Raw genomic sequence first — 27,146 nt, forward strand, 5'->3', positions numbered from 1 at the left:
CTTCTATGTGTGGTAAGTTCCTACGATCTTCCGTGTGAGTTTTCTTCCAACTCGTGTGTCGGAATGGAGCGTGCAGCATATCTATAGAACCACAACGAGTAGAGCTACATATTAGTACCATCGGGGTCAAGTTTCGGTCACCTGTATTTTTTGGCCTATCTTCATACGCGTTTACCGCACGGGGTGGTTATAGGTTGATTTTGCAGTTCAAGTCTTTAGGGTGTTGTTCTTACCTAGTGCATAGACTTCCCCTTGAGTTTGAGATCGATTCAATGATTCTAGATCGTGTTTCGTATAGCATTCGTTTGTAGTACGGATTTCAGTCACTTGCGTATTTTAGAACTTAGATTTGATTTCCTTAGTAGTGATTGTCATTAGAAGGTCGAGTAGGTGATTTGACACCCACCTAGTTGTTTCCATGCGCCTGCGGGTCAAGCTCCGTCCTCGTCTGACAAATTCTGTTGTTGGTTGAGTTCTCGCTATTTAGCTTCCGCTAGCGGCGTAACCGCCTTAACATTTGGCGCCGCTGCCGGGGACGAGAGCCCTAAGTAGGTGACCTTAGATTAATCCTACGAGGTGAGTCGTATAAACTACTTTGTATACTTTAGTTAGAAAAGATCTAGGAGTGGTGGACTCCGAAGATCTGGAGAGATACTAGGAAGTGGGGTATTCCTGGGTCTTCCGTGTTGACAGTATTTTTAGTTTAGCTTAGATTTGTTTGTTGTTTTGTTGGTGTTGAGTAGTTGTTGATAGAAGAAGAATTTGCTAGTCCGTGAGTGGCAGTGGATCTCTTTAAAATCACAATTACCAAACCCATTTTATGATTAGGAATAGCTTAGGTAGGACTTCATTTGATCCTGATCTAGAGCTAGTAATCATTGGAGTATTTGCTTGATATGGTTGATTGCATGTTAGATCACTAAACCGTCGAGTTAGTAGTGAAACTTGCAATAAACAAAAGTCAGAGAAATTTTCTGCGTATCTGGGAGTTGTTGAGCACTAGAGAAAGCTTAGGGAAGGATTCTGTGCCAAAAAACTAGAGATCTGCAACTTTAGACATCATACGCGTATGATGTCTAAATGACCAAACAGAGACCAAAACAGAAATTTTGACTTTACCAGAGTGTTCAAAAGGGGGGTTATACCCTAATTTCAACTTAAAACAAGAGCATTAACACTCAAGGAAACCCAAAAAGACAAGTCGGAGTCCAAGAAACGCAAAGAATAGGAAATTTTGGATTCAGATCTTGTTTTTACATTCAAACCTGACAAAAACACTTGAAACTCAATTATAAACATTGGAGAAGGCTTAAAACCAAGAATAGTCAAAATCTGGGACAAAAGACATCATATGCGTATAATGTCTTTGGGCACATCCACTGCTTATTTTTTATATCTGACCTGACAAGATTGTTACAAACACTTTAGGAAGCATAAATATCAAGTTTTGACCCAAATTGATGAAAAAGACATCATACGCGTATGATGTCTTTGACATAATTTTGGACATATTTTGATACTTTGCCAACACAGATCCATTGTAATAGCTGTCTAGAGGTTATATTTCAAGTTTCATTCCATTTGGATCACAATTGACCCAAAAAACAAGTCAAAAGCGGGAAATTGCCAAGAAAAGCCTAAATTGGCCATAACTTGCTCAAACAGAGTTCAAACTAAATTTTGTGAGTGGACAGAGCATAAGGGGGCTACTGAGAGTGAGCATAACCAAAATAGTCTAAATCTGTGAAAAAAGACATCATACGTGTATAATGTCTTTTTCAGCATAACTGCAACAAAATTCTCACTTGATGAAACAGAAGTTGTCCAACTGACAAGATTAAACAATTGACCAAGTATCAATCAGTTTGGATCAATTCTGACCACAAAAACTTGAGGAAAACAAATTGCCGAGACGGAAAAGTTAAAGTCCTTTAAGGGAATTGATGAATTTGAGATCGGGCAGGAACCTCCAGAATAACCAACCAAAACAAGGGGAACCAGCAAGTGTCATATCAACCGAGGGAAGTGTAAACCAAAGTTGGGTGCAACCATTAGAGCCGATATTTGAAAGAAGTGTCTCTGATACTTCTTCGGAGAGATCTTACGAGATTTTCACCGAACACTTGGAACACTTGAACCTGAACAACAGAGAAAATATGGCAGCAGGATCATCAAACCCTTCCGCCACAATGAAGCTATTGTTCATAAAATACCAGTACGACAATGAGCAAGGTGCCAAGATCTACAAAGATGGAATGGACCGCTATTGTGTAAAGATAGAGGAGAGACCTAGTGAGTTCAAGGACTTAGTGCCTGTGAGCTATAGCGGAGATAGATATCTAGATGACGAGGGTACCATGTACTTGGTAGTCCTAAACCCTAACATTGTGGACAAGTGGGGATTGATGGGCACCAAAGCCAAAGTAGATGAAGAACTTGAGGAGAAAGCACCAATAATGAACTTCCCTGATGCGAGGTTAAGAAGAGAGAATGAAACTACAAGGATCAACACTGATAACATCTATGTGGGGCTATACAAATATAATAATGGGGAGCAAGATCTCTATTATAGATGTGAAGAACCCTACACTGGAGAGTTGACAGACCGAAAAAGACTTTATGTCTTTACCTACACAGAGGGATCGAAAGTGAAAATTGCCGCTTACAACAAGTATGGGAGGCAATACTCAACAATGGGCAAGAAAGAATTAGAAGGATATACATACTTTGGGGGACCACTACATCAGTATTATGTTCCTTCTAGCTCACCAAGACCAGCACCAACAAATGGAGTGCAAAACCCAATGACGACAGGAGGACAAAGAACTCAGGCTGCTGACTCTTTCAGTCAACCTCAGTACTCGAAGCCCGGACCAATGGGATCATTACATTCCAGAGAGTCAATGGATACGAATCGAGGTAGTGCAGTTCCAATCCCCACATATACCACTCCAGGTCTAAGGTTCGAAGCGGAACCATCACATTTACCTCCTAGTAGTAGATTCAGAGCAGGGGAACCAACAAGGGTAACCCATGAAGTCCATGATGCTAGAGAAAGCTTTAGCCGGGACACAGGAGCAATGAGATTGGTAGCAGACCATAGACGTATGAGACCATCTCAAGTAGCCAAGTGTATGCCAAAGAAGTATGGTGGTTCAGGAGATCCGTATGCACATGTGTCACTCTTTAAGCAAGTCTTAAGAGCTGAGCAGATAACCGATTTCCATACACAATACGAGGGATTTGGTCTTACTCTAGAAGGTACGGCATTGACATGGTTTCAACCACTGAACATAGGGGGATTCCATGACATTGACCATTTGCTAAGAGAGTTTGCTGAGGAATTCTCAAAACGAGGGATTAAGCACAATACGGTCTCACAAATATATGCTTTTAAACAGAGAGAACACGAAAAAGTGAAGGAAGCTTCACTTCGCTTCAAACAATACATTGAGAGATGTCCAGTATGTGAACGACCACAAGATGACAGACTATCTGTTCTCTTTATTGAGGGACTGAGAAACGACACTCTCAAGAAGGACTTGCACTTGAAAGCTTGTACAAGTTTCGAGCAAGTAACGAGAGAGGCATTGTACTTAGTGGATAACTGTACGGTTTATGGAGAGGTGTCAGCGGATACAGATTTTGCATCCAGTAGCTCTTCCTCCGTAGCGAGCGAGACTACCACTAAAAATAATGTTCAAACAAAAACCATGCCAAATGTAGAGCAAATGATAGAAGAGGCTCTAAAAAGGATGGCACCATTCCAAAAACCATTGCCAAAACCACAGAAATGGTGTGCTATTGAACAAAAATGGACAAACCATCCAACAGAGGAGTGCTATTACAACAAAGGGTATGTAAGGGAGCGTCAGTATGCACCTCCTGCTCAATTAGCACCACCTCAAGTACATCCAGTACCTCTATACCCAACGGGAAATGTACCAGGACCTATGGGGATAGAAAGACCGCAACCGGTATTGGGACAACGACCACCTTTACCAGGAGCAAGACCAGTGGGCATTAGATATGCACCAACCTTAGAGAATCAGGAAGAACAAGCCTTAGTGCCTATTCAAGCCTATTATGAAGAATCTGGTGCACACATGTCTCCAACTGTGTATTACCCACCAGAAGAACCCAAACAACCAGAACCATGGGGCATGATGGGGAATGTTGGAACACCAGCAGTTACAAGTGCTTCTGATGAAGAGAGATACAATTTGGACGCAAGAACATTGATGTTCATAGCTCATGGAGGGTTAACAGGACAAAGACCATCCTATCCACAAAGGACGAATCAAGTGGGACCAAGACCAACACTAGGACCCTGTTATAAGTGTGGAGGTGACCATCTGATGAATGTTTGTCCACATACGGAAATCAATAGAATTAACGCTTATTGCACTGAGTGTGGGGTTACTCACTTCATTGAGTATTGTTCAAAGAATCCAAACAAAGTGCAAAAGACGACATTGAATATGCTAGAAACTATTCCTACCAGCAGTGGGTCTAAAATGAAACTCTGATACCAACGCAAGTTGTTACTAGAGCTCAAGCTAAGAAAACCACTAGAGAACCTGAGAATGGAAAGTTAGCGACTGAAGTGGTTAGTCAAGGACCGCGGAGTCAGAGAAACACATGGAAAGCTAGAAAAGCACGCATGAAGTTGAGAAAAGAACGTGAAGACGCTATTCTAGCTGAGGAACTAAAGCAAACTAAAGATAGATTAGAAAAACTTGAGAGTCAAAACGGGAAACGAGAGATGAGCCCGGAAAGAACGAAACAAAAGAGTATCAAAGAAACAACAAGCTTAAGCTCAGGAGGATCAGTGCTAGTCGACAAAGTACACGAACCATTGGACGCCCTGATGAGAGCTTACGAAGCTAGGTTAAAGAACAACCAAACACAAGAACAGAGGTGGATGACATACCCAAACGCAGAATTGGAAAGGCAGAGACTTGAAATGTGCCAGAGAATGATCGAGACTGCACAATCCTTATTAGAACCACCAAAAGAAACAATGAATTGTGGAACGGAAAACCCAATTCAGCAGGAGACTATCATTTCACGGGTAGCTGAAAAGACTCCCAGTGCACAAAAGCCTGAAAATACGCACAAGGATGACCGCATAGTGTTGAACACAACCGATCAGGAGATAGAGAGTTTTCATCCAGTCATACAGAGGTCTTACGGAAGAGATGAGGATTACAATGAATTTTGGAAACAAGTGAGAGAGGCAAACTTTGCAAACGAGCTAAGTTGCCAAGCTAATCAGACAAATTGGGAAAAGGACATCAGGAACCCTCCCATAGTGGAATTTGAGGCAGGATCTCAAGTGGACTTGGATATGCAATCTTACTGGGGAGATGGGGGCTCTGTTAGAACAATGGAGAGCAAACCTCATTCACTGAATACCTTACCTTCATACTTAGGAGAGTATGAAGCAAAATCCGAGATTAGAGCACTTCCCTCACGAAGAATTTCATCAGAAAAAGTCATGGACTCGCAAGGATTGATAGAGATCTTGTCAACACCAGTGACATGCACTATCACTCTAGCTGAGCTTTTGAGGCTAAGACCACATATGTGGACCACTGTAGGAAAATGCTTGGAGAAATTTGGGATAAAAGACCCAACATCGAGACTGCAAGAGGGTATACAAGAGCTGAGTAAACCACAAAAGAACGCTAAGCCTGTACCCTTAAACAAGGTCGGAGAGTATTGCGAAGGTGAAGAGGGGAATACAACCTTACCAGTTGAATTCCAGGGAGTGAACACGATGGCAATACTAGACAGCGGAGCTGGGGTAGCCATTGCTACAAAAGAAATCTGGAAAAAATGGGAGAAACCAGCAATAAGGAAGACTAGGTTGAAACTCCAATTAGCAGATGGACACATGGAGAAACCTATGGGGTTATTAGAGAAAGTTGTAGTGACTTCTTGCGGCATTGAATACGAACATACTTTTGCTATTGTCGATTTTGGCAAGGAGAATAACTATGATATCATACTGGGAAGACCATTCATGAGACAGTTGAAAATGGTCCAGGATTGGGGCTATGATCACATATACCTGAGAAATATGGAAACCACTACACGTGTGAACCTGAAAGACCATAGCTACAAAGATGTGAACCGAACACCGGTGGAGGAGTTTGATTCAGCTACTTTGGCGGGATCCGAATTTCCAGCCTGGTTAGGTAAACCCAAGGAGTTATGGATGTGTGGAGCTTCGAAATGTGGAAGTCTGAAACGAGAAGAATGTGTTTTAGAAAGGGCTATCGAAGACGAAACTTATATAGGAGAACCCTTTCCAGAGGACACGCTTGAACCATTAGAATGGACACACATTCTAGCAACCCTAGATGTTTGTGCAATTCCGGATGGTCCCACAAGGAAATTTTGCGACAAGGACGGGTACGACGTGGTTCCGTACTTCATGTTGAGAACTGTACTCGAAAAAGAAACTGAAAACAACGATACACTGGAAAAGAAAGATGAAGAAGAGGTGTTTCACGACATTCCCGATCATCCTGAGTGGGGAAATGAAGCAGACAACGAGTCAACGGACAATTCAAGCGGAAACGAAGAAACTATAACGGATGTCCGATTTTATGATTTTTCGAACCAAACTAAACAATGCCAGAAACGCTAAAGAGCAAAGAGAAAAACAAAGGGGGTTAGAACCAATCCGATGCCTAGAATAAGAGGAAAAAATCAATTCCTAATGCTAGTAAAGGTGGAAGATTGTGTTAAGGACAAGATTTCTGGAAGAATGAGAGGCAATGATCAAAAGAGCTTACGAAAAGACAAAAGAGGCTCAAGAAATCAAGTTCAAAGGAATGGAACGAAAACAGAAACAGAAAAATCAGAAAAGAACAAGCGCAACAGAGAACACACGGAGTCCAAGTTAGAACGTAGAAACAAGTACAGAGAGCTCAAGAAAACTCTGAAAGAAGTTTGGACAACAGAAATTGAGAGTGGAGAGGACGAAAACGCCAAAATCAAGGAAAACATGGATGTTCCCTCTCACTATAGGAAATTCACAATAGAGGATAGGAAGGTGGTATTAACCCAACCTATTCGAGAGAGAAAGGAGAACGAATCTTATGACGGACCAGAGGATGCAAAAAAAGTTGATTTAGCAGCTCCAGGTGAACCACCTAGACCGGTGTACATAGCCACAGATTTGTCTCCAGGCGAGGAAGAGAGACTTTTGAGTCTTCTCAGAGAGTATAGGGATGTGTTTGCATGGTCTTATAAGGACTTAAAGGGAGTTGACCCATCGATATGCCAACACACAATCCCACTGAAACAAGACGCAAAGCCTAGCAGACAGAGACCATACACATATAATGATACGTTTGCTAAGCGAATCAAAGAAGAGATAGATAAGCTAATGGAAGTTGAATTCATATACGAGATTGAACACACCGATTGGGTATCTCCAATTGTGGTAGTACCCAAGAAGAACGGAAAACTCCGAGTGTGTGTCAACTTAAAGAAAGTGAATGCTGCAACAATCAGGGACAATTATCCCCTGCCGATAACTGATCATGTTCTAGAGCGTGTATCAGGGAAAACAGCATACTCTTTTCTTGATGGTTTTTCAGGATATAACCAGCTAGCCATAGCACTGGAAGATCAACATAAAACAGCTTTTGCAACGGAGTGGGAAATTTATGCTTATCAGGTTATGCCTTTTGGTCTAACCAATGCTCCCGCAACCTTCCAAAGGCTGATGACGCATGCTTTCAAAGAATACTTAAGGTTGTTTCTAGAAATATACATGGATGACTTATGTGTACATTCTCTTCTGAGAGATGAGCATCTAGAACACCTAAGAAAAGTATTTGAGAAATGTAGGACATATCTCATTTGTCTCAATCCTGAGAAATGTGTGTTTATGGTCCGACAGGGCAGAATTCTGGGACATATTGTCTCACAAAACGGAATATCCACGGATTTAGAGAAGATAAAAGTTATAGTGGATATGCCTAGACCAACCAATGCGAAACAAGTACAGAGCTTCATGGGACATTGCGGATATTATAGACGATTCATTTACATGTACGCTATAATAGGCCAACCACTTTACAGGCTAATAGTGAACTTTGAATGGACAGAGGAGTGTGAGGAATCGTTCAAGAAATTGAAGGAGGCACTCATTACTGCTCCAGTCTTGAAATCACCAGATTGGGAGAAGATATTCCATGTGCATATAGATGCTTCGGTATATGCAATAGGATGCATTCTGGCTCAGCCAGAAGAAGGAAACATGGATTTTTCTATCTGTTACGCCAGTTGACAGCTCAACAATGCAGAGAAGAATTACACCACAACAGAGCGAGAAGGATTAGGAATGATATATGCTGTGAAGAAATTTCGGCATTATCTTCTAGCCAACAAGTTTGTGTTTTTTACGGATCACCAAGCCTTGCTCTACCTAGTGAATAAACCATGCAATACCGGGAGAATAGTGAGATGGTTCATTATTTACTGGAATTCGACTTCACGGTAGTAGTAAAGAAAGGAAAAACACATCTTAGAGCTGATCATCTTTCGCGATTGACGAATGGAGAAGACCCTATAGGAGTAGATGACGACATGCCAACGCGTACTTGTTCAACATAGAAATGATACCGAAGTGGTCTCAAAATGTCGTTAACCTATTAACCTATGGAGGAGAGTTCGATAGAAGAGAATACAACCAGAAACATATTGCTATTCAGCAATCCAAGAATCTTCAATTGGTTGCAGGAAGGTTGTATCAATTGGGAAATGATCATGTTTTACGACTATGCATCAATCCTGAGGAATATAATATATATTGCGCGAAGCACATGTTCAGGAATGTGCATTTCATTGTTCAAGAAGGAACACATATAGGAATTTGTTACAATTGGGAGTCTATTGGCCAGGAATGAAAGAAAGCGTACATGAATATGTCACTGTATGTATTGTATGTTCATCAAAACCGCCAGCAGAGTATTCGACATTATATCAGATAATGATCGCTCCAGAATGGAGTCAGTATATTGTTGAATATCTCACAAATAGAACTTTCCCAGAAGGAACGTCAAAAGCTCGTCAGAAATCTGTAGAGACAGAAGCTAGAGATTACGCTTTAATAGGAGATCAACTCTATAAGAGAGGTAAAGACAACCAGCTTAGGATTTGCGCATCAGAGTCTGAGTATGTGATAATCTAGAGCAAGCTCATGGAGGAGTAGGTGGAGGCCATTTCTCAGGTGATAAGACAGCAAAACTTGTCTTAGCCGCAGGAATATGGTGGCCAACATTACATATGGACGCTGAGGAATACGTTAAACGGTGCGATGACTGTCAGCGGACCAAAGTACCACTTAAAAGAGATGATATGCCGCTTAGACCAATGATGGGGGCAAGAGCTTTTGCAAAATGGGGGATTGATTATGTCGGACCCATTTCACCTCCTGCATATAAGACTCATGCACAATACATCGTTGTGGCTACAGACTATCTAACAAAGTGGGTCGAAGCAAAGGCAACTCAAAAAGCAGATGCCAGGACCACGGCACAATTTCTATATGAATACGTCTTTGTACGATATGGATTGCCAATAGAAATTGTGAGTGATCGAGGCACACATTTTATAAATGAAGTGATAGAGATCCTTCTAGATGAATTCATGGTAATCCATAGGAAATCAGCCCCGTATCATCCACAAGAAAACGGACAAGCTGAAGCAACAAACAAAACCATATGCACGGTCCTTACGAAGATTGTATCTGAGTCGAGAACTGACTGGGACCAAAAGTTGCATTCAACATTATGGGCATATAGGGTAGCATATAAAACATCAATAGGAACGACCCCATATAACATGGTTTTTGGGCTAAATGCTATCTTACCAATAGAATTCTTGATTTCAACCTTAAGGGTGGCTAAGGATCTAGAGTGGACAGGGCATGAGCTTTCTGATAGAATAGATGACCTGGAAAAACTAGATGAGCTTCGCCTAAAAGCAGTAGCTTCTATCTACGCTCAAAAAAGGCGACAAAAAGAATTTTTTGATAAGCATGTGCGGACTAAAGAGTTTAAGGTTGGGGACTATGTCCTAGTTTACACTCTGAAACAGCATGCTAAGAAGCTTAAAAAGCGAGGGATGGGACCTCTGGTGATTAAAGATCTATCACCAAGTGGAGCCGTCAAGCTTGCTACATTAGACGGAGAAGAAATGCCCAATTGGATTAGTGGATGCAGAGTGAAAAAGTATCTTTTGCCGCTAACCCAAGACATGCTTCTCAAAATACATCAAGAAAAGCTGCGTGTCCAAAAAAAGAAAATGATTTTGGAGGAAGCGCAAGCCGAGGCGAAGGAAAGAATGGAGAAAAGAAACTACTGCGTCAGAAACAGCGCAATGAAGGAGCAATACGAATAAACGCAGTCAGTATAACAGAAATGGATAATGACAAAGAAGAACCCATCATTGAATGCAAAGTAGGAACCAACCAAATCAAAGCCAGAGCATTATTGGATTCAGGAGCTCAAGCTAACCTACTTTCACTCAGTTTGTATAGACAATTGACAAATGACACTAAACTACAAACTGCCAAGCAAGAGTTAAAGAGTTACTCTGAGAATTCAATCAAAACTGTCGGATGCACAGTTTTACATATACAGATTAACCAGTATGTGTATCCTCATATGTTTTACGTGGTTGAAGACCAAGCTACACAACATCCATTATTGCTAGGACAACCATGGCAGAAGCAATACAATGCAATGATTGACTGGAGTTCTAATTCAGTGCTTATCAAATACGAAGGTGAAAGTCAATCAGTAAAGTTCACCACAGGAGAAGAGCCAAATCCAAAGGACGAATCCAAAAACAAAGGTAAACAACAACCAGAGAAAAAGAAGAAGCAATGGCAACCAAAAGTTTCTATACAACCGGATTGCTCTTCGACGAGGAACTCTCAACATTGGATAAGGAAGACAAACAATAATATAACAGCTCAACCTTGGAAAAAAAAGGAATCAAAGTTGGCATGGAGACCAAAAAAGGTTGTGCCAGAGAACACAAAGGTGGAAAACAGAGTCTTCAATACCAGACAACAGAGTGATTCTAGACAATCAAGGACAGTGAAACAGATCTGGATTCGAAAGAAATTCATGACGGCACAAAGCCATAGCAAGCAAATTTGGATCCCAAAGATTTGTAAACAGGAACTCCCTTCGGTACAATCAACGGAAACTCCTAGGTATTTCAAGTCGAGGAAATCAACACAAAGAACAAAGCAGGTGTGGGTCGCAAAGAGTTTGTGGCAAGCACAAGTAAAGCGGAAGCAGATTTGGATTGTAAAAAAGAACAACAAAGTAAAGAAGAATCCATCTACTGATTCTACTACCGAAGTGCCAAAACCAACCCAAAACCCGACCACCAATCCTTCAATCAAACAAAGAGCAGCTTTATTGGAAAGACTGTTGTATCATCGCTCTACAATTGCATTTGGAACTTATGACCAAAACAACTACAATGCTTCGCCCACAGACACTTCATAGTCGTCCGGGAGGACTCAGACTAGGAGGGGGGGAGGTATACAGGTATACAGGAGTTACAAAGCAGCTACAAGCGCCAAAAACAAAGAAAAACAAAAATTATATTACAAGGGCAGTGTCTTACATGATTTTGCAATTTTTATGTTTGATTGCGGATATTGATAATATTTATGCCCTTATATACCTTGTTTTGCAACAAGAAGAGATCAAATGATGAATTTGGGTCTCTAGACGTGTAAATATCACTAAATAAGAGTGTTTTTGGAGCTAAAAAGTGGAAAAAAGTGGTAATCCAAGTCCAGAAATCACAAATAAGTGTATATTCATATACACAGGGTTACCAGCTATTTAGTGTGTATGTTTGGAATTTTTTGGCTTCAATTTGCTATTTTCCTTTATTTTTTATGATTTTTTTGATAAAAGTAAAAGAAAAATAAAAAAGCAGGTGAAATGAGATCGGAAAAAAGAAAAGAATAGATGGTGATGATCCTAATGACAAGGGCAACCCATGGTAAAAATTGGGTATAATTCTGAAAAAGCTGCGGAAAGCCCGAAATGACAGAATTTTGGCAAAGTGGACAGATTTCTCAGAAACAGGTCAAATGGAGTCCAAATTGAGAAATTTCAAATCCTAAAGTGCATTTCACGATGAGATAGGAGCACATGTCAAATTTGGTAACAAGTGATCTGGGAAGTCCGAAGTTAAGTATTTTTCACATCACTTTCAAGCTCATTTCCACTATTACCTTCTTGGAGAGAGCAAAGAGCACACAGGAGCATCCGACCTTCTACAGCCTTCTACGACTGCTACGAGAGCTCAGAGGACACCAGACATGAGAGGTAGACTCGTTGCCATAAGCTTTTGATGCTTATCATTAACTTTTGTCGCGAAAACTGACCAAAACCAAGAAACAAGAGCAGACGGGGAATGGGGAAGAATGCTAGGTAGGGGCACAACCGCCTAACCAAACCTTGCAAGAACATAGAGGTGGGTTACCCTAGCATAGAAGATGGGTTTCTAACACTCAAAGCTCGAGAAAGAACGAATTGAAAAACCCTAGGTCAACAGAGCCTGCAAGAGGCAAACAGGAAAAAGTTGTCGAAACGACACAAAACTTCTCAGGAAGCTTAACAACATCGAGGGCAATGCAACCATGGAGTATCTCCGGGTTTGGATCACCAAAAGTAGGTCGGAACAATCGATTCGGCTGCGGACACACAAAGCGTCATTTTGGCATAACGGCTAAAATTGACGACCAAATGACATGAAACTTCACAAGCAGCTTCAAATATACATGGATGACTTATGTTTGCAAGCAAAACCCAAAAGAAAGCTGATTCACTTACCGATGGTGAAAAAGACGCTTTCGGGCAACCAAATGGAGAAAGATGGAGAACGGGGAGCCAAAGTCAAGTTCAACCAAATAGGTGGCTTCACAACATATCCAATGAGCTGGAAATGCAACTCTCGAGAAGAAAAGTTGAAGAAATTCAACTCCAAGGCAAAAAGACGACTTCAGAGACTGAAATGCCTATAAGGGGGCTTTTTAGCTAAACTCATGACTTTTTAAGTTGAAAACTAGTTAGCAGGGCTTAGGGCAATAGCACAAAGCATTCTTTGCACAAAAAGACCAACATTTCAAGAAAAGACATCATACGCGTATGATGTCTCACAGCATGATTTTCACATCCATTTCAACATTTGAGTGCATAGCCTCATTCCACATGTTAATCACATCCTATGAACCAAGTATCATGAGAATTGGAGTCAGAAAACCCAAGGAAAACCAAAAAGACGCAAAGTAGGCCATAAAATTGATTTTTGGTCCTAATTTTGTCAAAATAACTCCAAACTCATTGAAACTTTGTAGGATTGTTAATTAACACATATACAAGCTATCTGGAACCAAAAAGCACCATTTTGACACAAAAGACATCATACGCGTATGATGTCTATTTGCACTTACAGAGCCAAAACTGCTCATTTGTCATCATACATCCATTATATATATCTAATACATGCTACATATGAAGTTTGGAACCATTTGGTCAAGTGGATCACCCCATTAGCCCAATTGAGGAACATCCTTCACCTAAAGCCTATTTGGCCCAAATCCAACATACTCAAGTCCAAACCAAGATTTGAGTAGGGCCCAAGGAAAACCAAAAAGACGCAAAGTAGGCCATAAAATTGATTTTTGGTCCTAATTTTGTCAAAATAACTCCAAACTCATTGAAACTTTGTAGGATTGTTGATTAACACATATACAAGCTATCTGGAACCAAAAAGCACCATTTTGACACAAAAGACATCATACGCGTATGATGTCTCCAGCATGATTTTGAGCCCAGTTTGCATATTTTTTCACCTACCCTGCATCCTTAGGCCCTGAATAGCTCATGTTTCAATTTTCAAGTCATTTGAATAGTTAAAAGCTTCATTTCGGCTTTCAGTACTAAAAAGACGCTAACTTCTAAAATTGGAGTCACAGGATCCATGGATTCCGCCAAGTCATCAGCAACAAAGAGAAAAAGACCGACAATCAAAGATGCTCTTGCAGAAGCAGAACCCTTTGACATTCTAGCAGAAACCCTCAAGCCAACCAAAACTTGGGTGGAGGAAGCAATACTAGAACAAGAGGGAATAAAGATCTACCAGGGGACTTTCAGAGATCCTCAAGGGCAAGCGGTGGATATACCGATGATCCCACAGGAATTGGTAGATTATAGCAGGTCAGAAGACATCAGCAGGTACCTGGAAAGGGCAGACTTGCACAGATTCTTCACCTCAAGACCATCGGGTGTAGATACAAGAAGAGTGTATGAGTTAGCAACCTCCATTCAGAAGGATGGGAAAGCCACATTGACAGCAATAGATGGAGAGAAAGTAGAGGTACAAATCACTCCACAGCTCATTGCAGATGCATTGAAGCTGCACAACAAAGGGAGCTCTGTCAGGGAAAGAAGGGAGGCTATAGAGGTTTATGGGTCCAAGAAACAGAATGCAACCTATGGAGATATGGCAGACCAAAGAGCGGCAACCCTTTGCCGACTGTACAACCAGTTTCTCCATATTTGCAGTAAAAGACCGCAAAAGTATACGACACCACCCCATGCCATTGCAACTACCATCACATGGGCATTGAAGAGCAATATGCCAAAAGAGGTGAATTACGCTCAACACATCCACGAGCAAGTAATTGCCATGCACAACAAGAAGCCAAAGTATATAGGAGGAGCTGAAGTTCTGACAAGAATAGCTTATGAAGCTATTGGAGCCAGAGATCAATGGCCAAAGGTTCCCTCCCAGAATGAGTGGCTTAGAGAAGCCGATGAGGAGGAAGAACAGCCTGAAGTATCCAAGAGGGCGTCCACAAGAGCGCGCAGGAAACTAGAAATAGTTTCAGAACCTGAAGAGGATGTGGATGAGCCGCTTATGAAGAAAGCAAAGAAGAAGGTTGCTCCCAAGCAAACCAAAAGTCAGAAAGTGGCAAGAATGGAAAGACTGGTGGAGCAGTTTAGAGCAGAAAGAGCTCTAAAGGGTGACTTTGAAGAAAAGTGGGTGCCAGACCCCACCAAAGTCGGAACTAGCTCAGCCAGGCCACATGTTGATCAATATGATCAATATATTAGAGCTTATGAGGAGTCAGAGGCTATACTGGAGCATCAACCTGTCGAGCCATACACTGAAGAGGAAGTACAGCTTTTAAAAGCTGAGCTGAAAAAGGACGACAAGGGGAAGAAGAAAGTAGATGAGTCTACTGAACCTCAAGAGAAAGACGGGCAAGCATACAAAGGGAAAGCCAAGATGACTGAGGACAATCAGCCCTCCTTTACTGATGTACCAAGCCCGAAGAAGAAGGAAATCATTGTGGAAGAGACCACAGTAGAGATGGACACGGCTGCTATGGAAAAGCCGGAGGCCGGGACCAAGGAAAAGGAGATAGATCCAATTCAGCAAAAGAAAAACGATTATGAGGATCTGGTAGCGATAGGATACACTGAAGAAGAGGACCTTGAGGCAGTCTATGGGATCACCCTACAACAACAAGATGATCGGAGAGGGACAGAGGAAAAAATAAAGAGTACAAAAGAGAGTGAAGAGAAACTGGACGAGCAGAACGTACTAGAAGAGCCGAAGCCAGTGGAGGTGGTGGCAGAAAAAGCTTTAGAGTTGACAGATGAAGATGAAAAATACATGCACATGGTGCATGAACTGCTCAGCAAGATCAAAGAAAGATCCAAGACAAAGGAAGTGGAGATTGAGACAGCCAAACAAAGGGAAGCTGAGTTGCAGAGGAAATTAGAGAATGCTATGACTGAATCTGAAAGTCATAAAGCATCACTCTATGACGCGGAAAACGAGAGAGACGGCTTGATACTCCAGCTAGCCGAGGCTTCAATAGAAGTAACAAGTGCACAGGAAGCAAGGGAGCGGATGGAAGACGACTTGGAGGCGGCTAAAGATGAGCTCATTGAGCTAAGGGAAAGAGTCGAGCTCCAAGAAAGAACAATCACTAGACTCAGGACTACCCCTAGAGCTAGCAGAGCAGGAACCGAACAAGAGGGAGCTCTTATACCAGCTCTGGAAGACCAGGTCCGAAGCTTACAAAGAGAGCTAAGATTAGAGCAAGTGCAAAGGTTGCACATTGTGGAGGGATCATTGGTAGCAGAGGAGAGGCTCACATTAGAAAATCAAACACTACGGACAGAGAATGAGGCCCTCCGCAAACAGCTCCAAGATCTACAAGAGCAACAAACAAGAGAGACAGAGACACCACAAGAAGAATCAGGTGGAGCAGCCATAGAGCTACCAGAAACTAGAGAGGCAACCACAATTGAAGATCCAGCCCCAGTTCAAGAGGTGGCCTCAACTTCAAGAATCTCTGTAGAAGAAGAACAAAGGCTCCATGACCAAATAGAAAAGTCAGCAGAGGAGAGTGCCAAGGCGGAAATGGAATGGGAGAGGAGACTCCTCATCTCCATTAGACTTCAGGGATTAGACACAAAAGTGCTCCATGAAGAGTGGATGCAACCCAGCCTGCCTTTCCCTTTGATGAAGTTTGAAGTGATAAAAACGAAAAAGAGAATAGAGGAGGAGCAGTATGTCGCTCTTTACGAAGGCGACATCACAAAAGAGGAACAATCAAAGAAGATTGTAGATTCGTAGCCTAGATGGAGGAAAGGTTGGCTGAACAAATACCCAGCCTACCTCATCTACTTGGTGGAGGCACCAAAGGAGATTCGGGAGAATGCAACCTTCTGCCCGGTGCCAAGAGTCAGAAGCTGGAAAGAGCATGGCAGGATTGCAGAAAAGAAGCCAAATTGGCTTAATTACCCCAGGATGCCAGGACCAAAGGCAGGAGAGAGAATAGGTAAAGCCTACATGGTGAAAACCCTAACGGGCACCATCAAGCTCTTTACTGGCTCTCCTGACCTTTCGTGTCAGATGCTCAAGAAAATTTGCAGGACTCTCTTAGCTTGCATTGAAGTGTTTGCGCCAGATAAAGCCACGACCTCGAGTCTACTATCGACGGCCGACACAGTGACTGATATGATGTATGATCTTTCATTGCAGCCTTCTCCAAAAGTGTTGCACCTCCTATAGCAGAGGATTATGTTTTTGCCTAGCTTCCACATGCAAACATTCGAAGAAGCCTTCTACACCGGCTTTTTCACCCACGAAAGCAAAATATTCGGCCCAACCTTGACCATCGGCAACCTACGATATGAATCACATTTGCAGATGCTCAAGACCACAGGACTTTATTGACCAAGCATAAAAGTCATGTCAGGGACGACATGAACGCGGAGGGGGGGAGTGTTGAGCCAGCAGAGGATCACACCCACATTTTTGCTCACACTCATCATTTTTGTAACCATTGATTGTAATAAATGTCTTTCTGACATTAATTTTGATTTGAGCCATTCATTAATTAACGGGACTCAATTGAGTTTCCAGCTTGTAATTCCGAAGTAATTTCACTTGCTGATGTAATTAGTTTGAGATGTTCTCACCTCCAAGGCTGAGGTATATAAGCCAAAGTTTTTGTAACCTAGGGGATTCAAATTATTAATCAAAGTGAGTTTTTGGAGCGTCGTGACTGTGTCTGAGAGAGAGAGAGAGAGAGAGAGAGAGAGAGGGTCTTATCTACTTGATACGCGAGCTACGGAGCCGCCATTGGAGAAGCGACACTGCCATTGTGTTAGCAACGGCGAGAGCTACGCACAGATACCAAGAGTGTGCGCTATCGGCTTCTATGTGTGGTAAGTTCCTACGAGCTTCCGTGTGAGTTTTCTTTCAACTCGTGTGTCGGAATGGAGCGTGCAGCATATCTATAGAACCACAACGAGTAGAGCTACACATTAGTACCATCGGGGTCAAGTTTCGGTCACCTGTATTTTTCGGCCTGTCTTCATACGCGTTTACCGCACGGGGTGGTTATAGGTTGATTTTGCAGTTCAAGTCTTTAGGGTGTTGTTCTTACCTAGTGCATAGACTTCCCCTTGAGTTTGAGATCGATTCAATGATTCTAGATCGTGTTTCGTATAGCATTCGTTTGTAGTACGGATTTCAGTCACTTGCGTATTTTAGAACTTAGATTTGATTTCCTTAGTAGTGATTGTCATTAGAAGGTCGAGTAGGTGATTTGACACCCACCTAGTTCTTTCCATGCGCCTGCGGGTCAAGCTCCGTCCTCGTCTGACAAATTCTGTTGTTGGTTGAGTTCTTGCTATTTAGCTTCCGCTAGCGGCGTAACCGCCTTAACATAGGCACATAAGCATATAAAACACTCCAATTGTTAGCGGATTAGTAGAAAATTAGTGATCAATTAGTGAATATGAAGAGAAAACATGAAAATTACACACAACTTTTTTAACAAAATCTCATCACAAATCAACCATTCACCATCACCAATACCTAATCCTAATGAAAATTAGAAACTCAAACCATCACACGGGTGATCCTCTAGCTTAGGCATTCGATCCCTGGCAGCAGCGCCAATGTTGACGGTCATAGCACAGCGCACAACCCACCGACATAATGTCAATCCGGTGGATCGGAACTCGGCTAGTGCATGGAGGCATGGATGCACCTAATGTGACGGAATGAGGACTCTAGGAAGAGGGGTAAAGCAAGAGAGGAGAAGAGGGAAAGCCGATGAAGCAAGATCTATGCACACACACTCTCAATTTACACTCTAAATCTCTAATCATGCAGACAATGGTGTATCCCTTTTCTCTAATCTCAAGCACACACACTCTAATCACACATTAAGCATACACAAAGAAGCCTAACGAGAGAAATGTATGCAGCCCACGTACACACACACTCTAATCTAGCACACATGTGAAGCAAGAATGCTCAAACAAGAGGGAAAACTTGAGAGAGAAGAGAAGATTAACACTAATCATACACCATTAACACACATAAGCTTGAAAGACAAGAGAAAGTAGAGAGAACTTAGCTTCCATTAATCCCAATGACTACTACATATGATGTGGAAGATCCAAGCTCCATAGCCACTCCTCTTGTTCTTCTCCACACTCCCTCACACTCTCTTCTCTAAGAATGCCCTTTCACATCTTGTGAATTGACTTATATATAAGGGCTTTTAAAAATGGGCAGCCGGCCAAAAAATGTATAACATGCTGCAAGTATCTAGGCTCATCTAATCATCAATGTACAACTTGGAACCCACTGTGGAGCCCGTAAATACAAAAAATATATGCATACACATATGTGTACACACCAATGGAAGCATAATGCATGTCGTTGACACTCGCCCGTCAACAGGCACTCAGACTCTCAAACTTGTAGTGAGCATAATGTGCACAGTCGATTTGTCTAGTCTTCTCCATTGCCCCAACGCCCTATCTCGCATCGAAGGAAATGGGAGCTAATCCGAATGGCTGCGATACTACGTATCGTCGACAAGGAGATAGGCTCAAGCATGTAATTGTGAGTACCGTTTCCTCTTTCAACGAAGAACATGGTTTTGTAGTTGGGGGCAATATGGGTGATGTAATGTATGAAGCGTGACCCACCGGACTTCTCTCAAGCCGTAATACATTGGCATTGTACAAAATCTTCATTCACTTGGGAGTCAATGAAGCATCATGTAGCAAGTGTAATGCATCCCATCTCCCAAACAACTTCTTTATGTCTCGCATCCATCCCGTGCTCAAGATCTTGCTTTAATGCGTCTTTTTAACTTTTTGCTTGCTTCCCATGCAATTGTAGGAAGTTGATGTGAGGGGTTTTGACTCATCTTTATCATGTACTCCACAACCCTTTCCATGCCCATAACCTCAACTAGAAGACATCCCGACTGAAGAAGTAGAAGCATATATGGTGTTTGTGTCTTCACTTGGAGAAAGTTTGTAAGGAAACGCTTTTGGAAATTCTCAAACTCTTTCCAAGTAGACTTTGAAATGCTCCTGCCCCACACTTCAACCCCATAAAGAAGAACCGGTGTTACCAATGCATCAAAAGATACTTCTTGAGAACTCAACACTTGATGTTTCTTGCATTACACATGTTCTCAAATGCATAATATTCTCTATTTCCCACTTCCAAACGATGCATAGCACATTCATGCCACTTGTGATTGGAAGGAACCTCAAGGCCAAGGTACTTAAAGCTCTCAACAACTTCAAATGTCTCATTGTTGTGCACAATGCATGGCTTCTCCTTATGGTTGGTTTTCACAAGCATAACCTTTGTGTTGGATTCATTCACAATCAGCCCACTATGCAAGCAAAAATTCTCAAGGACAACCATAAGCTTTTGTGCCTCTTCTAAAGTGTGTGCTAGAAGCACTACATCATCCGCATACAACAAAAGCATGATTACCGCATTGAAAATAGTGGCCTCTTCAATGCCTTCTTCTTGCATAAAGTCATGTACCATTTGTTCCAATTGATCGATACATAGACCAAAGAGAGTTGGTGACAATGGACATCCTTGTTTAACCCCAATAGTGTTTACAAAAATTTCTGAAATTTCTCTTCCCATGCGCAATTGACAAATCACCTTCGCATAGATTCGAGAAATCGCAAGCATAAACTCACTTGGCACTTGGAGTTCTTCCATCCTTCTCCACAAATTGTTACGTGGAATCATATCATAGGCTCGAAACATAAGTTGGACATGGAAGAGAAATCCTGGAAGAAAATAATGACTCGAAACACAAATACCAGTTAAATTCAAACCAGATATCGACACTTAACTAATGCTCGAAATCAGAAGATGCTTCCAAGTTTTTGATATCTGAAATCCCTATTACAAATTGGTTGCATATGCCATCTTCAGTATGCCTATTGATTTGCAAACTGCTAATCAAAAATCCCCAATCAATGGAAGCAATGTGCAATCGCTAGTCAAACCCCACCCTATACAGTTCCCTGCTCCTTAGTTCCCAAAATTTTCCCTTCTGTCTCTACTCGATCGATTTTTACCGCTCTTCAACTTGCAGAACGTGTCTCCTTTGTACTGCTTGATTTCCACGGATATGGCCATCTCCAAGAGCTTATTTACTTCAAATATCCTTCTGAAATAGCGGAATCCCCGCTAGACATCCACCTGTTTGAGCTTTTGATGTTGTTTGTCAATTCTTATCACCATAGCTTCACCTTTCTCGAGATAAAAGAGCAAGAGAGGGATAGAGATTTGAAGTGATGAGACACGAAGGAGAGCTCTTGGTTTGGCAAAAGGGAGAGAGATAGAGAGATGTTGAGACCCTAATACACCACAGAGTGACCATGACAAGGCAAAAAGGCGAAGGAGACCAAGGAAGCCAAGAGGACTTGATGTTGTATCAACATCATTTTTCAATATTTCTCTCAAGTTTTAAAGTGCCCCAATTAGAGTTATTTTCTTCAAGCTACGACTAGTTCTCTACAAGGTTATGGCTATGGGAGCCTAGTGGCAAATTGTGTGCAGACAGATCGGGAGGCATGTATCTATGAATTGTGGAATTGATGTTGAAGTTGTGGGTTTGTAATGTTCAATTGTGAAAGGGGAGGCTCTTGTCTTCATATGCATTGGTCGTCGTGTGCTCTAATTCCATTCTTTGACAGGGTTTTTCTCTTATGTGCTATGGTCCTTTGGGTGGGCGTATGCTGGTAAATTCCCAAGGGAGAAACTGAAATCTTGCAAAAATAAAATCCCCCCTGATGTAAGACTATAAGGGGCTTGACCAAGATAGTTCTTTTCTAAGTTAGGATCCTTTGGTACACATAACCTATCATTAGCACCTTCATGTGCAAAATCAAAGCTATCAATGTCCATTCTACTCTCTTGATTATTGTCAGCCATGTTAACAAAATTTATGTATGTACTTAGTGTATGCTTTGGAAATCCAAAACCTTAGTTGCCACTCCTCTTAGCCTTTGAAAATCGTCTCTTAAGTATCTACACCCACGGCTCGAAGTGGTTAATTATAGAGAGTAGAGGAGTAGGTCTAACATAGCAGAATTGCCATGGGCTAGCTCCTTTTGGACTTCTAATGGCTCAATAATGGTAAAGCCGTAGGAAAGTCTAAAAAGACTCCATTATTAAGTCCAAAGCTCTCAAGGTGTGCACCATACCCCACATTGTGGGCTCAACAAAACCGATAATAGATCCCAGTTTCACTTACCCTGAAATATTTAACAACATCAATCATTTATAGGCTATTTAAAGACCTCTCTTCTTAAGCAAGAAAAGAGAAACCAAATGATCTTCTACCAATGTGATGGAATTAGCCTTTTAACTTGAGCTGGAGCGGAAAGTGAATAACATATTGAGCATTTCCTTGAGCATTCTTTTGTGTGTAGATGTGGCTTGAGAAAGAAAGTGCTTGGATGGAGAGAGCAACACTAACACATTACTTCCTTAACATGGCATAAGAAATACTTGTAAAAGAGAGTGAGAGTTTAGAGAAATTGACACAAATAGAGGACCAGATTAGTTGGAGCCGGTCCCCCCTCCAATAGACATTTGTATTATAGATTCTTCCATGACGGATGAGTTGTTTACAATACAACTATATGTGTTCCTTGAGACCTTCTTGATGAGATGAAGATGGTTAGCTTCACTCACCAAGAATTAGCATGGTAACAACAATAAACATGATTAGCATGAACTTGGAAAATGCCCAGTCTCAATCCCAAGACCTCAAACACCATGAAAGGTGAGGAGAGCTGGTAGGGAGTGAGGAAGAAGAGAGAAGTAGAAGTAGCTCTACGAGAAAGCAATAACCCCTTGCACATAATCACTCATAGCTCTTGTAGCAATGGAGATTAGAGAGATTGATGAGCAAGCATAAGCATTGTCTTGTGTGGATTTGAATCCATAGCCAAGAGCTTGTGGTAGTAGGCACTCAACTTCTCAAGCTTGGAGAAGGAGATGGAGTTCTTGCTTCACAAGAGTTCGTGAAGGGAAGAATGAGAGTGAGAGAGCTCATGGGATGCTGAAATGAGAGAGAGAGAGAGAGAGAGAGAGAGAGAGAGAGAGAGAGAGAGAGAGAGAGAGAGGGAGAGAGAACTAGCTAGGTCGACCCCTTCCCTAGGCTTTCCTTGAAGCTTATTGGGCCATGTAGCCCTCTAGACAATGAGAACTTGGCTCCCTTTGGGGCAAGATGTGTAGTCTCTTGACAAGTATCCTTCTTTCCCTCTTGTGAGGTTAAGCTAGCACTCCCCTTGCTTAAGCACAGCCCTTGCTTAAGCAAGCTGCCCCCTTGCCTGCTTGAGTAATGTGCCTCTACTCCTGACATGTTGCTCCTTTCCTTTCATAAGGTATGGGTCCTTGGTGAGGTGCATACTTACTACACACATCCCTCCTTTGTAGGGCTCCCCCCCTTCTTTGTAGCAAGATATTTGACCTTGGTAAGCAGGCAGGTCCCCTACTTAAGCACAACCCTAGCAAGATGCCCCCTTGCCTGCTTGGAACTTAGTGATTTAAGAGTAAAAATTAAAGACTATGTCTTAAGCCTTTTAACACTTACCTTTGGAGGCTTTAATGAAGACAACCCTAAGATCTTTTTCTCCATTGGTTAACCTTGCTCTTTGATAGACCTTTTCTCATTTGGGCCCCTTTACCATTGGCCCCGTGCTGAAATAGATCTACAAGCACATCTATATCTTAACCCTTGTTCCCATTTATTCTCCCACATTAAGTGATCAGTTTAATACGAGAATCATTTGGGTTGGTTAAATATTAGATTTTATGACATTGAGCTCCCAGATTATTTTGACCATTAAAAACCTTGGCTTAGGTATAAAATCCAATTTTTGTAAGTTATTATTAAGTGTTGGATAATGAAATACACAACGTGAGCTAACGATGATCACTTCTCTCCTTCTCGTGCTTCCTACTTCCTCCCCGGTTGTCACATTGTAATCGCCTCTGTTGCGTTGCAACCGCAGGTAAGAGCTCTACGCATTGACGTAAGCATTTCACTGTATTTCGTAGCTTTTGGTGTCGTTGACCCGCTGCCTTATTTCATCATAATTAATAATTTACACTTTAAAATCAAAAACTAAGCATAGGCGGATATTGGGGCATCTAAAGTAAGCATTTAGATGCATTCTGTGTTGAAAACCACTGCGTCAAAAATCCACCACTGTTAATAATCGCGATTTTTGTACTTGAGATAAAGTGAGATTTGAGACTATAAGAATGTGTGCTTAGGTCTTATAAACATGTCCTAGAAGTTTCGTTAAGTTTGGATGTCATTTGATGTTGTAACAGATGTGGTTTGTTTGCAGATGAGCGATTGGCTTTTGGTGATTTCAGTCATTTGAGTGTAGCTTGAGTTAGATGCGAGTTGTTTGTTGTTTTCCATGAGATTGACAACCTCTTGTAGCCTCTTTGCATTAGTCGAGGCAACTTCGTCCCATGGATTGACAATTTATTCGTGGTTCTCGCTACATCTGCAATAAGATAGGAGTGAGGTTAGACACCCGTCCCACATTTGGCACCGTTGGCAGGGATCAAAGAGACCTAAACTAGGGAAAAACACGCACGTCTTATGAAGTTATCCTTTAACTTCCTCTAGGATCTCCTAGAGTAGATTTTTTTTTTTTTACCCCATACCTTAAGATGTCGTCTTTTGTTGTGTAGAGGTAGCTTGAAAGTAATTGTACTTGTTGAGTACCTTTAGGATTATAGGATTGTGGAATTGGATTAGGATTTTGAGAATGACTGAAGGACGAGACAAGTCTTAAGATCAAAGCTCAAAAAACCATAAAAAACAAGAAAATGAGTGTTTGTGGACACTTTTCATAACCCCATTGCAGTAGAACCTAGGAGTAGGGTAAGTAGAATCCGAGGTGGATTTCAGAACATTTCTCTCTCCGAAAGAATCAATTGTGAGTTGTATGCGAAGTTGCAGAATTTCATGTCTATAGCTAGAAATAGCACCAAAAGACTGCCAACCACTCAATCCGACTGGAGAGTATGCTTAAAAGTTGTATGAACCAGTGGGTAAGCTCAAGGACACATTGAGGTAAAAATTTCAAGAGTTTACAAAAACTCAGATTATTTACTTTTTCTTGACATTTTAGGCTGAATTAAGTTTTGACTTGACTCAGAGGCTTAAAATAGCTCATGAAAAGACTGTCCTATGAAAAAGTTCAAAAAAGTGTTCATTTTAGATCTATCCTTGAAGAAGTCTCAGATACTTTTTCAGAATCAACATCTGAAAGGTCTTCCTATTCGACTCACTTAGAAACCATAACAACAGTGCGCTATAAGCATATACTCTCTTTTTATAAGACTAATCGCCATGGAGCTCAGTGTTACCTGGATCCTAATGAAGAGTATGTTATTCGCATTGATGACCATGATATTGAGTTTGAAGAGGAAATCAGGGCAAAAAAACAAGGAAAAATGTACATGGATAGAAACGGAACTCAATATTTACAAGTCAAAAACCCTGACGTGATAGACAAATGGGTTTAGAGGTAAATACCATAATTCCATATATGGCAGCCAAAGAAGGACCACCAACTTTAGAATTCGAGGGATACGATCAAGTTGATTTGAAGCCTTTGAAACGGCTTAGCACAGATAATCCTAGGATCGGAGTCTATTGTTGGGAGGATAGAAACGTCAAAGATCTTTTGTGGACTTCTCATGCCAAATCAGGACAACCAACACCCATGAAGATCATCTATATCTTCAAAATCAAAGATAAGGGTTCAACAGATCTATCGACCTACTTGTTTAGGGATTGCTATAACAAAACTTTTCTATGATGACTCTTGAGGAGGTGGAACAAACCAAATACCAAGGGTACTCCATAAGGTATTGGATATTGGGCCAAGGACCAGCAACTATTCCACGAGAAGAACTCCGTGAGAGAACTTTCAAGAGTAATGTTAAGAAACCAGAAACCACCTCATCACAAAAGAAGCTGGGTGACACTAAAGCCAGTCCAGGGCTACATGAGTCACTACTTCCAACAAACTGGTTTGAAGGACTCGGAACAGGACCAACTGCCAGAAGACCGGGGGTTGAACCAAATAGACGTGTCAGACCAGCTGATTTTTAAAGATGGGTCAAAAAATACAGTGGATCTGGGATACATATGACCCCTTAGCAAGCTTTAAACAAGTGCTAAGAGAAGAACTATTTGATTTCCATATTCAATTCGAGGGGTTTGGAATGACATTAGAAGGAAAATCATTAACATGGTTCCAAAACATTCCACCAAGGTCAATCATGGACTTGAATACATTAGCTCAAGGATTTGTAGCTGCTTGTTCCAAAATGGGATCAAACACAACACGGTAGCTCAAATCTATAGCTTTAAAGAGAAACAAGGTGAATCTGTTAGGGATTGTGCAACTCGAATGAAGCAATACATTGCAAGATGCCCATAGCTAGAGATACTTGCAAAATAACGAGTAGTATCATTGTTTCTAGAAGGACTTATAAACAAAGAACTTCATGCTATACTGTATAGCAAGCATACAACCCTAGAAGAGTGTGTGCCAGATGCTTTTGACTTAGGAGACAATTGTGATATTTTCAACGAAGAAGATGTCCTTAAGGATAACCAAAGTGAGAAAACAGCATCCACCAAACCAGCACAAGTGGGAACAGTTGCTGCAGCACCGCTTTTAGCCATAGAAGACATGCTCAAAAGGATGAATGACATGATGAATAACATGCAAAAAGCACCTATGAGGGGACCAGGACAAGGGATACCTCAACAGGGACAACCAATTAGGCCACAGAAATGGTGTGCAATTGAGGGTCAATGGACCAACCAGGACCATGAGACCAATGAATGCTATTACCGACCAAAGTATGATGGGAATGTTCACTACATGCCTATGAGGCCACAAGGACAACCCATGTACAGATATCAACCTAATATGGCCCCAGTTCAAAGACCACCGATGGGTATGGAAATACCTCAAACCATGTTGGGTCAACAACTTTCATATCCTGGACATAATGCAGTGCCTATAAAGTACATGCATCCAGAGGGAGTCATAGATGAACAAGTACTAGTACCTATTACACTCTATGCTGATCCTAGTCCATCTACAATAATGGTAGAAGGAGATTGGTATAATTCACATCCACCACCAATAGAAGAACCT

The sequence above is a fragment of the Adiantum capillus-veneris genome, chromosome 18 (genome assembly GCF_014529385.1).
Source record: "Adiantum capillus-veneris isolate H3 chromosome 18, ASM1452938v2, whole genome shotgun sequence".
Taxonomy (NCBI): Eukaryota; Viridiplantae; Streptophyta; class Polypodiopsida; order Polypodiales; family Pteridaceae; genus Adiantum; species Adiantum capillus-veneris.